Consider the following 10,932-nt stretch of genomic DNA (forward strand, 5'->3'; position numbering starts at 1 on the left):
AACATTGAAAGGCTAGAAGTAGCATGCCGTGGAACTATGGACAGGTTTGTTTGCTTGCAACATCTCTGATGCAATGATGCCAAATGCTTATAAATAAATGGCAAAAATCACTTTATAATATCATAAAAATTTCCAGTTGTTTCTGAAGGCTCAAAACAATACTACTGCTCCCCTTTAATAAAATATCAAGCATTTTTTTAAAATAAATTTGATAAAATACTCTATATCGAAGTCAATATTATCTTTAAATAAATGAAAATAAAGTATGAAAAAACGAAAAAACAGTAATGGCATCGCAACGCCGCTCTATCGCATTGTTGATGCCACTGATACAAGCACTCTCTACCAGTGACGTCGTCAACAAATATTTACCTGATAAATTTTTATTAATTACTATAGAGTTTGAGTATAAGTATTTATTGTTATTATTATATTGGACAAAACTCAGTTTTACATCACTTACTTTATATCACAAAATATATACTTCTATGGTGCTGACTTTTTTAAAGGGACAGTATTAATTCAGCGGAAAGAGTTAAAACTACAAGGATATTCAAATTGTGAAGGAGTTGCAGGTTTTTTATAGGTTATAAGATTTTTATTATGAGTATTTAGCCTGTACAATGGTTTTGAGATATTTAACAGTGACCTATATAATACCTAATACCAAATATTATATCATATTAATTTATACTAAAAAACAAAGCTTACCTAAGAATAAAGACTATGTACAATAGATTAGATTAGATAGTTTATTAGTAGTAATATACAAACAAGTACTTTTACAAGTCAAATAAAATATGTAGTATGTTGGGCTTTTTCGAAAATCATGTTATTATTTCTTAAGTATTTTAATAATGACTTGAGACATCTAATTCAATTTCTTTGGGGCAAATTTGTTTATTGCAATCTTCGAATTTTAATTTTTTGTTATTTTTTTTTCATAATTTGGTAACAAGTGATTTAGCTTTTGAAACGGTGGAATCATCGGTGCTTAGGTCCTCAGGATATCATTTTGATTTTACCTTAGAATAATATACATAAAAATATAGTATTACCAAAATAAAAAAAGGAAAAAATAAAAAAATGTATTATGATCATCCAATTGATCAATAAAATGTATGTTATTATAAAGAATCTTTGTAATATCATACATTTGATTAATTGCATTTAATTAAACAAATATAACACAATAAAATACTATAACACTTTTAAATAAGATATATTGAATAGGATGATACATGGCATAAAACTAGTAGTCTATTTTAAGTGTATTTTTACCTTTTCCTTGGCAGAGTCAGGGAATGTGTAGCAGTTAAACAAAAACGGCTTGGATGAGAAATAGTAATTGTTGACCTAGACCCCACGGTTACTGTAGAACTATTAATCTCAGATGCAGTTATTGTTGATGATGAATGATCAGATCTGTAATTATACAAAATTTGGTGTATCAAGAATATTAATCTATTTTAATTATCCATACTTGTCTACATTGGCTTCACTGTTTGTACTATATACCATTTTGGAAGCTAAAGAAGTTTTTGCACTCTTCAGGAAAGCTACCCCTGCAGCTTTGAAGGGTAAATCACTTGGTAAATTAACTGAATTATCGGCTGCTGTGTTTTTAACCAGTGCATCAGAGATCCTAGTAAAAAAATAGTTTTACATACATACCTAATTTAATAAGTATTAGGTATAAATAAAGCTTATATGAGTAACACTAATCCTTTTTGTGACGATTTTTTTATACGAGGTAGAGCTGATTTTTTTAATAAAGTCTGTCTACTGATAATATTATCTTCCTTATATAAGAAATCACTTCTAAAGATGTGATCTGAACAAACAAATATGTTCTGTTTAATTGTGTTGATTTCCATTAATGAAATCCATTGTTCCCTTTGGGCATATATTAGGCAATCTATAATAAGTATTTGATATTTAATCAAAAAGCAAAAAAAAATTACAGTAATGAATTAATATGTGGTGCCAATTACTATATATATTATTGTAAGTTGCAATATGGTAAAACAAAAAAAAAATATCGACCAAATTTTAGGGAAAGACAAAATTAACTTTATACATAGATATCAATATCTAAAGAAATTTCAAAATTCTTTTAAGGCAATCAATATAGTAATTTCATCTATCTACCTAATGTCTATATTAAAAAAAATATAACTATACATAGATAGGTACATGGGTATTAGGTTTGCCTTCTTTCTGCCAAAACAACAAAAAAAAATATAAAATCCTGTAATAAAACCAGGGACAAAATTCTAGTTTTATATTTTTTATAGCCTATTGATAGATGAATATGTTCAAAAAAATATTTAGATTTAAAAATATAAATATTTTGGTATTTTACGCACACTTTCACATTCAAGTTTTTATTAGGTTTATCTATAAGATCCCCTATTCTACGTTTATGATGATGGTTACCCCATGATGTGATGTTATGAAAGTATCGGTACTTACTTCTGAAAAGATCGGCTTGAATCACATTTTTATCATGATGCGGCACGAACGACACAAGTTTTTCCCATCCTAGCAATTAAAAAAAACACTAAAATGTGGCCTTTTTCCTTTTGAAACCGAAAATTAAAGAAAATACACGAATTCCGAAAATAAACAAAAAGCCGTTTGACAGATGACACTACACGTATGGCTCAGGCGCTTAAGCTCCGGTGTTGTCGCTTCAAATTTTTTAGAAGCAGTTTTAGGGATAAGAATGTTAATCATTTTGTTTTTTTTTTCTTAAGGATATTATATTTATTCTTAAAATAGGTTAACTGTAGTATTTATACTTTTTATTTTAAATTTTATTATAAAATACAACACAAATAAGTTAAATTAACGATATAATGGTTGTTAAAATATAGCTAAAAATTTCCTCCGTTGAAAATTTGCGTCGACTTGACAACAGAGAATCGGCAAATATGTTTGTAAACAAAACACCCCTCTTGCCCCTGTGCACATGTTGGACTCAAACAAAGTTGTTGTTTACTAATTCTAGCCTTTCAATGTTCTAAGCATTTAGCTAAATTATTATCACTTGACCTCTTAAAGTATTTCCAAAATGATGACACCTTTACCCGCTTACTTTTTCCACCTGACGATGAGGGTTGTTAAACTGTAGATACTTTAAGTGGATCATCCAAAAGTTCTTTATTATTTTCTTTCGATTTTGTGTAAGGCCCTACAATATAATAAAATTTTATATTTATTGCTAAATTTAGCTAGCCTAAATCTGATTGCAATTATGATAATTGCAATTATCATAGTAATTAAGTAAGTAACCTACCTTGGTCTTTGCTTTTATTTAGGCCCAAAAATGAATCCATCATAATAAAAATCGCAGAACTAAACCAAACAATCTAAATAAAACTAAAAACAGAACAAGTTTGGGAAAATAGAAATGTCTCTGCAAGTGCAAATTATTTATGTTTTAGGTTATGGTTTGTTCTTCTTCTTTTTCCTATTACCAACGCTTTCCTTTTCGTTATGTTTCCATGTATTTTACCAGGTCCTGAAGTACAAATGTGACGAATGTGAGAAATTTGGTTGCGTGCTACGGTGCATCGGAGGGTTGGTACCTAATTCAATCTAAAAACTATAAAAACTATCTGAAAACTATCGATACTTATCGATAGACTATTGATAGTTCTCGACCATTAGTAATCAATAAAATTAAATTAGATTTCTCTATTGCAAAGAAATTTGAATGCCCTTTTAAAAGATGTATCACAATAGACCCCCTTCCCATTTAAAAAATAAGGGTAAATGTCGCCTCCGCTAAGTGGTAAAAGTTGTGAGGTTAAAGACTTAAACTAATTCGTTTTTTTAAAATCACAAATCGACGGGTGCGAGCGTTTTTGTTTTGTAAATCAAGAACCTCTAAAAACTAGCGCTTAAAGTATTAAACAATGTTATTATTTTAAAATCTTTGACAAGCTGTCATACTGCGACAACTCGAGTTAGCAATTTCAAACTTGGCAGTTGTAACTAGAATAAAAAGACCTTTGAAATAAGCTATCACTTGATTCCCACTCCTATTTAAGATTTTGAGGTTGGTTGCAATCCTCACTAAGGGGTTGATGTTAAGGGGATGAAAATGGCCTCAAACCTTGCTGGAGTGTTTTCGATGGGCCACCTTGTTTTTTTTTACAAAATGATTAGGGTTGAAGAGGTAATTTTTTTTGTCTTTTAGAGAGTTTCGCTTAAAAAATTATAACTAACAACAGATTCAATTTAGACTTCAAAAATTTGTACCACACTGAGCCTGAGGTACCTGTTAAAGACTGGCGGTAATTGTTTATTTCACAAGAAAATATTTTTTTGTTTATTTAAAATCAAATATTTATTTATATTTTGTTTGGCTAAACGAAAGCCCTTTAGTTCAATTGAATCATATGTTCCGGCACAACTAATTTTAATTAATAAGGCTACCCAGATTTATTACCATTGGCCGCCTGGTATATGCCCAGCGCGCAAGTAAAGTACTAACCAGCGTGACCAATCTATTTTTGGGCAAGGACAGTCGTTTCTCGTTTGTTGAGCCTACATGTAGCCATTAAAATCACACAATCGAACTTCCACCTAAAATTTATAAATCTAACAGTATTTCCAAAATTGTGCGATTGAGGAGTGCTATTGTGGTGATTGGCAGCAAATAAGAAGGTATGTACCTCCAAGAGCAACGGAAAGAAGATCAATTTAGGCCTTATATTTTCATACCTCTGGGTATTCTCGCCTTTTTTTACTATTTTATCTTTTTGGATGTTGTGAAATATAACAGTCCGCTATCGAAGGAATTAACTTAATTAAACTGACTAAAATAAAAAAAATCAATTTTAACGACAATGATATTTTGTCATTTATGTTTGTTAAAAATGTTCGAATTTATCAAAATTAAATAGGTAATATCTCAAAATTTATAAATGAAACACTCGGTATATTTTAATATTATTAAATTTATCTGTAAAATACGTTAATTTTTTGTTAAATATGTCCTATACCTAAACCATTTATTTTTTAAGCTCTTATAGCTGATATTTTTAAGGTCTGCCTTTCTCCTCTAATTAATGGATCTAATATAAATATCCATTAAATTAATAAGGATTTTTAATTTTAGTTATTCGTAATGAATTTTCCACGTGAGGAACTTATTGATATATGCCTTGGGGGCTGCTGGAAAAAATAATCTTTTAGCGTCTATATATAATTTAAGGCTAACATATCCTAAAAGAAGGCATTTCCAACCACAAGTATGTCGAAATTTAAAGGATAAATTCAGAAAAACGGGAAAAGTAATGTATGAAAAGCACAAAAATTGCCTTTTAGAGATTTTGAACTTGCACTTTTCGACGTAATTTTTTTTATAATTTATATAGGATTGATACATACCTGATATAAGAAGTGTAGTAAAAATTAAGAAATATATTATGAATTTTTCAATTAAATATTGGCATATTTCAAGGTAATTTAAAACAATAATTATTTGTATGAATATAAAATATTTTACTAGTGCGTATTTGAGTCGATTATTTTTAATATGATACAGGATTAATATCGATAATAAAGTCTTTTTTTTCTTTTAATAAAGTTGAAAAGAACAAAGATTGAAAGTGAACTTAACAACAAATGTATCAGTAAAGTCGTGCATACAAATTTGTTGACCAGACGAATAGGTAAAGTGTCAAAGTGAACAAAGGATCAAAACCGAAATTTATTTAATTACGCCAGAAGTTTTAAAAAGTTTACGATAGAGTTTATGTTTCTGTTAATGCCTCCAAACGGTAACATACGACACATCTAAGGCATTACTTATTCTTGTTGGTGCTGATTTCTATATGGTAAATAATATCCATGATATTTTCTCCAACATCTAAATGAAGCCTTTCTTGATGCTCATTTAATTTTACTGTGATAAATGTACCGTATTCTTTAAGATATGCTACTATTTGAAAACCTTTTAAATTTGGGAGATCTTAATAAATAAATTAATTCTAATATTTCGTAGATAAAATACCAAGAATGCCAGGCTAAACCTTAAAGATTAAAAAAAAATTAAAATGCAAAGATTACAAATCAACTATACTTTGTCAAAAGTTTGAGGTTAAATTATTAAATATTGTTAAGAAATATTGTTTATTAGAAAGAAATGATGAGATGTTTTTCATAAATATTGCCAATCGATAACTGAAACCTAAAATTGTTTAGAGAAAAAATAAAAACCCTAAGTCTCTTAGGTCTCTTTGAGATAATGGATGAGTTCTTTCAATTTATAATTGTTTGGAAACTCTTTGTCGAAAAATAAACTTTACATTGTCGATGTAAAAATTAAATACTTAATATATTAACCAGAAAAAATTTTAAAATTTCAAATATACAGGGGAGTTTTTAAGGTATTATATCACCTTTAAAATTTTCCCAAAACCCGACATAGATTTCCTTATTTTGTTACCCTTAGGCTTCCGATGGTAGACCATAAGACCTAAGTAAGTATTGTTAAAATATTTGAACCAAATGTGGAAAAAAGTACTGAGCTGTTCAGATGTTAGAGCTGTATATTTAAAAAATGTATTTTTTCCTGTATTTTGGTCATAAAGGGCGACAAGATCTAAGAAATATGTTTTTTTTTTAAATCATCTGTTTAACTTTTATTTGCGTTTAAAATGGAAACTATTTTTGCCAATAAAACATGTATATTACATTTATGATTTTTATAATATTTGTGACGAGTATGTTTAAAAAAATATCAGAATATTGTATAATGATAATGACAGGATTAATGACAGGAGCCCCAATCATAATCATATGTACCTTTTCTTTATACACCACATACTACCACTTTTTGATATTGTGTTCAAAAATAATGTTTTACCTTTAGATTTTACCTAGGTTCGCTAAAATTGAATTTAATAATATAATATCCCTTAAATAGTTAAGTAAAATATGGTAAACACTATTATTAGGAGAGTTTCCTAAGCTTCAGCTATTTGTTGTTAACACTTTTTTGTTATTAAAACACCTTATTTAGACTAAAAACCAAACTTATATTTAGCGATAAACAAGGCACCTCTTTACAAAATATTTCTTGCTCGAGAGAGAGGTAGATGACAAGTGACATATCAATTTTTTAGCATTTCATGATTTGAGCGCCACGTAGTGGCGGGTTTTAAAAGTAATAAATTTAGATGTTGCCACACTGACTTAAATTAAATATTATTTTGTCAACACAACACAAGTTACTAACATATACCCCCCACCTTGAAAGGGTTCAGCTTACAACACAATAAAATTTGACAAAGGTGGCTAAAACTAAGAAAACAGTCTTTACATACATGAAACAAATCTTAAATCTAATTAACATTATCACGGTAAGTAAAATGCATACTAATCAGTAATGTCAATAGGTAAGGGACAAATCTTAGAGATAGGTCTCTTCAGTATGCCATGAGAGGTTTTAACGGACACTACTCGGCACTGTTTACCAGATCTTAAATGTTATCACTTACACGGCCCATTCTCCAATTAAGAGGAGGGAGATTGTCCTCGCGAAGTATCACCATCTCACCCACTTGAATGTTTCTTTGAGGATATTTCCACTTAAATCGTTGTTGGAGAAGGATTACATACTCCCTCGACCAACGCACCCTAAAATGTTGATAAAGCTTTTGAATATATTGAAACCTTGAGAGACGATTGTCGAACTTTTCTTTAACATCAAGATCGGGCAAAGCTGTCAATCGTCTACCAATTAAAAAATGAGCTGGTGTTAATACATCATAATCGCTTGGATCACTAGTAAGTGGGATCAATGGGCGCGAATTTAACGTGGCTTCAATCTGGGTTAGCAGCGTATAGAGATTCTCAAAAGTTAATGAAGCATTTCCCATAACACGATTTATATGGAATTTGCAAGCCTTTACTCCCGCTTCCCATAGTCCACCAAAGTTAGGAGCGCGAGAGGGAATAAACTTCCAACTAATCCCTTCATTTTCAAAAGTTCCTGCTAATCCTTTGCTATGCCTCTGCAAGAATTTACTAAGCTCTTTTAACTCTGAATTGGCACCAACAAAATTTGTACCATTGTCAGACCATATTAATGAAGGTTTGCCTCGCCGGGATATGAAACGTCTCAAGGTAGAAATGAATGCTTCAGAAGTTAGCTCTGATACTAACTCCAAATGCACCGCACGAGTAGAAAAGCATATGAATAGGCACACATAGCATTTTGAAATCTTGGCTCCCCGCCCACTCTTAGATTTTATATGAAGAGGACCAGCATAGTCAACTCCAGTAATATGGAATGGAGGAGTAGGAGAGATGCGCTCTTTAGGTAGGTCACCCATTAATTGCCCAATTGATTTAGGTCTTGCTTTAAAGCAATTTAAACATTTGTGAACTGTCTGTCTTGCTAAATTTCGTCCACCAATTGGCCAATAATGTTCACGAATTGAAGCAATTAGGTAAAGGGGACCAGCATGTAATAATAACTTATGCTCAAAAGAAAACAACAATTTGGGAAAATGATGTTTGGATAAAAAAATAGCAGGATGTTTTTTGGCATAATCCAGATCCAATAATTCCAATCTACCACCCACCCTTAAAACTCCCTTCACATCAATAAATGGGTTAAGAGTACTTAAAGGGCCTTTGCGACATTGCTGCTTTTGCAAAAGTAATGAGTATTCATATGGAAAAGATTCCTTGTGAGAGATTATGACCAATTTTTCTAATGAATTACTTAGCTCACGGGCTGTTAGTGGGTCATTATGCCTAAATGTTTTTTCTAACTTGCAATTATAACAGAATCGTAAAATGTAAGCACAACTACGCTTTAAACGAGAAAAACTAGAAAATTTTTTCATTGGAAAATATTCAGGAATGACCTGGCAAGTGTGAATGTTTTTCTTTAATTCAGGCAAAACTTCAATTTCGATAATTGATTTGGGCCATTCTGAGCAATCATTAATCAGCCAATGAGGACCATTCCACCACATTTCATTAATGATCAATGACTGAGGATAACATCCCCTGGATAATATATCCGCAGGATTGTCCCTTGATGAGACATGATGCCAATTATGAATTGAAGTCAATGATTGTATTTGGGATACACGATTTCCAACGAATGTTTGTAGGTTATGAGGTGACTGAGAAATCCAGCCTAAGACGACTGATGAATCAGTCCACAGATATGTTTTGTCAATAATTACATTTACTGATCTTTTGAAAGTGCTGACCAATTGCGCAAGAACCAATGCACCACTTAATTCCAGTCGAGGAAGTGTTATCACTTTTAGAGGAGCTACCTTAGGCTTAGCGAATACTAGGGAAATTTGCGTTTGACCACTTTTGCTTGAGCTCTTAATATAGAGACAAGCACCATAAGCTTCAACAGAACTGTCACAGAACCCATGTAATTCCACAACATCAGAATCAGAACAAAGCATTTTTCGCGGGATCTTCAAGTTATTTAGAACTACCAATTCTTGTTTTAATTTATGCCAAAGACTATAAATAGTTGAGGGCAAAGATTCATCCGAACCAATCTTTGTACTCCACAATTTTTGCAAAATCATCTTTGCAATAATTATGCATGGGCAAAGTAATCCTAATGGATCATATATTTTAGCAATAGATGAAAGGATTGTCCTTTTACTATAATTTTCATTATCAATTAAGGAAATATGATACATAAGATTATCATTTTTAAATGACCAATACAAACCAAGAGTTTTATTCTCATCACTAAAATGTATGTCACGAGTATTAAGAACACTGTTCGAGACATCTCCAACGATTTGACTAATAACTTCAGGTGAATTTGATACCCATTTCCTAAGACAAAAACAGCTAGTTAACAATATTTTAGATACCTGAGAACTTCAGCTGAGATCTACAGCTTCTGCAACAGTATCTGTCCCAAAGAGCAAATCGTCTACAAGGAAACTATGTAAAATTACATTACAAGCCTCGGGATACTCATTTTCAAACTCTAGACCCAGCTGTTTAAGGCACCTTATGGCCAAAAAAGAGGCGGAAGTGGTTCCATAAGTGAGAGTATTGAGAGAATAAACCTTTAGCTTTTCATCTGGACTAACTCTCCAGTAAATTTTTTGCAGGTTCCTTTGGTTTTCATCAACCAATACCATGCGATACATTTTTGCAACATCGGCGCAAACGACTATATTATGTCTTCTAAACCTTAGCAATATTTCCAACAAATCATCCTGTATATTTGGACCAGTATACTGAATATCATTAAGAGATATTCCATTATCTGTGGGAGATGAACCATTAAAAACGACACGCAAACGAGTTGTAGAACTATTTTCGTTTAGTATTTCATGATGAGGTAAAAAGTAAGAAATATCACCAGAATGCTCTGTTGATTCAGACATATGACCCATAGCCTCATATTCCTTCATGAAGTCACTATACAGTTCTTTCATTTATGGATTTTTGTTCAATCTTCTTTCTAATGAAAAAAACTGCCTTTTAGCGGAGCAACTTGAATTTCCCAATACAGATGGACATTGTTTAAAGGGAATTTGAACGATAAATCGGCCGTCCATGTTTCTTTTCATTATTTGAACAAACATAGCCTCACATTTTTTTTTATCATTTGAAAGTATAGGCTTTAAATAATTTGGGGGTTCCTCAATTGACCAAAATTTCTCCAGTTGATTTTGAATATCCAAATTTATATTTAACCCACAATGAATTGAAGATTGCGTTATTTGACCAACAGTACAGGGACCTGATATAATCCAACCAAACCGTGTTTTTTGCATAATAGGTTAAGTATCACCTAAGCTAAACTGACCCGTGCACAAAAGTTGATAAAATAAATCAACTCCCAATAGAAGATCAATATTACTAGAAGTAGCAAAACCGGGATCTGCTAACTTTAAATGTCTTGGA

At 31.2% G+C, this 10,932-nt stretch overlaps 1 long non-coding RNA gene across 1 annotated transcript; it reads right to left on the reverse strand.

Moving 5' to 3' along the window:
• Positions 1-1,318: 1,318 nt before the first annotated feature.
• LOC126738025 (uncharacterized) lies at positions 1,319-3,021 on the reverse strand. The gene is made up of 3 exons (XR_007661193.1): positions 2,476-3,021; positions 1,484-1,645; positions 1,319-1,425 (listed from the first exon to the last, which is right to left on the reverse strand). It is a non-coding gene; the product is annotated as an uncharacterized LOC126738025 (long non-coding RNA).
• Between the last annotated feature and the right edge of the window lie 7,911 nt (positions 3,022-10,932).

This window comes from Anthonomus grandis, chromosome 6, assembly GCF_022605725.1.
Source record: "Anthonomus grandis grandis chromosome 6, icAntGran1.3, whole genome shotgun sequence".
Classification (NCBI taxonomy): Eukaryota; Metazoa; Arthropoda; class Insecta; order Coleoptera; family Curculionidae; genus Anthonomus; species Anthonomus grandis.